General features: G+C 35.1%; 1 pseudogene; it reads left to right on the top strand.

The window, feature by feature from the left end:
- The first annotated feature begins 692 nt into the window (after positions 1–692).
- On the top strand, positions 693–869 carry LOC117284803 (annotated as a pseudogene).
- The last annotated feature ends 3,198 nt before the right edge of the window (positions 870–4,067 follow it).

Raw genomic sequence — 4,067 nt, 5'->3', positions numbered from 1 at the left:
AGGAAATATCAATCAGAAAGATGTTTTATGGTTACTATTACTAGTAATTTATAATTTAGTGAAGAAAGGTGGTTAATAAAGATCTATTCCTCTTGATCTTTTTCTTTTAAAAATTTTTATTAGCACATGTTTGCAATTCATGCAGTTTACAGTCACCTTAGAGAGTATTTCCATGTATATATTTCAACTTGTTTCATTAAAAAAAAAAGACCAGTCCCCTTCCCTCCTCCTCCCCGCTCTTCCTCCCACTCCCTTATCCCCCATTCCATACTCGCTGATATTATTTGTCTTAGCTCATGTCATGGCATATAGTGCTTACATTAGTTGGGTTTATTAGGTTCTCATACATGGCACGTCTTTGTTCCTCTCATTTTTCCTTCCACGCCACCTTCTTTCTATTGCTAGAGATCTGTCCCATCTTTTACCATTGTCTTTGTTTGTACTTTGCCTCACTCAAATGAGAGATACCATATGGTATTTAAGTTTGTGTGTCTGATTTATTTCACTCAGCATCAGATTTTGCAGGTGGACCTACATTCCTACAAATGTCTCAAGTGTGTCATTCTTTATAACCAAGTAGTATTCTATTATATGTAATTGGATTGCTTTATCCAATCGTCTGTTAGTAGGTTATACGTAAGGTTGCTTCCAGGATTTAGCTATTTCACATTTGTGCTGCTATAAACGCTGGTAGCTTTGCACAGTGGCAGTATCGTAGCCAATGAGGTTTATCCGAGGCGCGATTATTGCTAACTGAAACATTGGTGTGCATGTATCCCTGTAGTATGATGACTTGAGCTCTTTGAGAAAGATTCCTAGCAAAGAGAAAGCTGGGTGATATGGAATTTCTAATTTTGTTTTATTGAGAAATTTCTACACTGACTTCCATAATGAATGCACTAGTTTCTGTTCCCACAACGATGCAGGAGGGTTACTTTTTCGCCACAGCCATGACAGTATTTGTATTTTTTGATTTCCCAATGATTGTCATGATTTCCAGAGTAAGACAGAATCTTAGCTTTGTTTTAATTTGCACTCGAGGGATGTTGAACTTATTTTTCATGTATTTACTGACCATTTGATTTCTTCCTCTGTGAAGTGTCTGTTCATTTCTCTTGCTCATTTTTTGACTGGGTCTTTAATTTAGGAGGTGTAATTTTTTTGAGTTTTTGTATATTCTGGACATTAGTCCTCTGAAGAGTGGCTGCCAATATGTTTTCTATTCTGTAGGTTGTCTCTTCACTCTTTTGATTGATTCTTCACTGTACAAAAGCTTTTTCTTCTGATATGAACCTATTTGTTGATTCTTAGTGCTACTTTTTGTGACTGAGGTTCTTTTTTATAAAATCCTTTCCTACACCTATGTCTTCAAGTGTTTCACCTATTTTATCTTCCAGAAGGTTTAATATTTCCATTTTATTGTTTAAATCTTCGATCTGTTATGATTTTATTTTAGAATATAGTGAGACATAAGGATCTTATTTTATTCTTCTACAAACAGATAACCAGTTTTCCTAACACCATTTGTTGAGTGGGCTCTTTTTCCTCCAAGATATCCTTTTGGACCCTTCAAAGATCCAACAGGTATATATGTTTGGGGAGGTTTATGTATCCTCAGTTCTGTTCTATTCATCCATTTATCTGTTTTTGTTCCAGTACCGTGCCATTTTTATCACTATCGCTTTGTAGTACAGCTTGAAGTCAGGTATTGCTATGCTGCCTGCTTTGCTCTTATTGCCCCAAACTACTTTTGCTATTCTGAATCTCTTCTTATTCCACATGAATTTTAGGATGGTTTTCTCTAAAACTAAACAAAAATTATTCAGACAAACTGTCCTGTAAACTCAGTTAAATCTTAGTTCTCAGACCTGTGTATGCTTCCACCACATCTTCCACATATGATGAGGACAAAAATGGAGAATTCCAATGAATGTATGGCCAGCTATCAGGTAGGAATTTTTCTATATATTATCGGTTAGAGAGAGGACCATTTCAAAGTCAAGCTTTTGGAACAGTCCAAAAGAGTAAGTGCTTACCTGATCCTATCCAATTCATGAAGGGGTATGTGTGGGGGCTCTAAAATAGTTTAATCTATTTGCATATTCTAGATATTTCTTCAGCAGGTTTCTGACCACCTCAACTAAAAATAGATGATATAGACAACTTTAGTATATGGGAAGAATTTTAAAAAATGGATATAGCTGAGTATAATGGGTGGTAGCACATGCCTGTAATCCTAGCAATGTAGCTTGACCCTCAAAATAAAAGGGTAAGAAAAAAGACTGGGGATGAAGCCAAGAGTAAAGGTCCTGGATTCAATCCCCAGTATCAAAAGAAAAGAAAGAAAGAAAGGGGTGCAGGAAAGAAGAAAGAATGGAAAGAAAGAAGGAGGAAAAGAAGCAAAAGCAAAGCAAAGAAATAGAGAATTTCTCATTATAAAATCCAAGCAGTTAAAAGGTAGTTTAAATAGCCAAATTCATAGAATGCACCTTTCAATAAATTTTTGTTCAAAGTTTAGAGATATAAAATTTGTATTTATACCCATTAAACTCAGTAAGCATATAATACAAAGGAACTTCATTGTATATAAATGTTGAAATGATCATTATGCATGAACAAATGTGATGTGTATGATTTGAAAGTTGAATAGACTTTTTTTTTGTACCAGAGATTGAACTCAGGACCTTGTGCTTATGAGGCAGATATGGTGCCACAGAGCTAAGTCCCCAGCCCTTGAAAGTTAAATAGATTTTGAGTATTAACCAGGCAATCAATATTTTTGACTCAACTAAATGATATATGAAATATGACACTTTTTTTGGTACGAGGGTGAAATAGGAAATAAACCTGTTTGTAAGTAAAACATTTCTATTGATACCAATATTTCATCTGTTATTTCAGTGACACAGACTTGTTACTACTGTTAGACTTAAAGGAAGAATTGTTAACAAAGGAAATAGGTTTGTCTTTCTCCTGAAAGATTTTTTTTCTCTTCCTGTTTTGGGAGCGAGGTAAACTGTCATTCTCTTCTTGCTGTGTTTACTATCTATCTATCACCTAAGTGATCATTTTTTTGCAGTCTCCTTTAAGCACTGATGCTATCAGCTTCTACTTTATAAAGTTGTACTTCTCCGATGTTTGCCTTTATGTGCTATTTAATATTTTTTATGTATATGTGGCCTCTTCCCAACTAAGCTGTTGGATTCTTAAGTGGATATGTATGTTATTTTGCATTCCCACAGAGTTTTTAGGCAGCTGATTCCCAGTGAGTGCCAGGGTAATAAACTTCAAGGTTTCAAATGCACAGAAAGTGCAAACACACACACGCACGCACACACACACACACACACACACACACACATTCAGAGTCACCTTCATTCTAATCAAAGAACAAATGGAGTTACAAAATTCCCAAGCACGATTTACAAGTGGTTCATACCCTTGCATCTCAGAGTGTGAGCCTTCATTAAATAGAGTTAAAGGAAAGAATTTGTGTTTGGCCCTGGTCATTATTTTCGTTGTTTGTAGGACAGTTCATAGCCATCATGTTTGCTTTAAGGGCTGAGCCCAGGGAAGACATGGGCAGGAAAAGTCTGCACATGATTTGCCAAATGAAAAAGTAAAATGGGAATTAAAGATAAAGCTGTGGTGTTTAATTTCTCTTCTGTGATACATTCCAGTTTTTGATTAGCAAAAGAAGGAAGGGTGTATAAGTGGACATGATACTATAGGTGTTAGAGAACTATGATCCATAAGCAAATACAGCTCAGTTTGTATTTATGAATATAGTTTAAATGGACCATGGCCATAATTATTCATTTATATATTGTCTATGGCTACTTTGGAGATAGAATGTGTAGTTGAACAGTTATGACAGAGATTGTAGATAGTAATACCTCAAGTATTTATTATGTTGCTCTTAACAGAAAAAGTTGCATGCCTTCATGGAATTTTTAAACAGTTCTGACTTTTGAGTACTTCATTTATATACACACATATATGTGTGTGTGTGTGTGTGTGTGTATAGAAACCATTGATGAATAAATGCTAAAATGATTGGTTTCTAT

This window comes from Fukomys damarensis, unplaced genomic scaffold (genome assembly GCF_012274545.1).
Source record: "Fukomys damarensis isolate Sample0158 unplaced genomic scaffold, DMR_v1.0_HiC HiC_scaffold_39, whole genome shotgun sequence".
Classification (NCBI taxonomy): Eukaryota; Metazoa; Chordata; class Mammalia; order Rodentia; family Bathyergidae; genus Fukomys; species Fukomys damarensis.
This window is presented reverse-complemented; position numbering and strand designations above follow the sequence as displayed.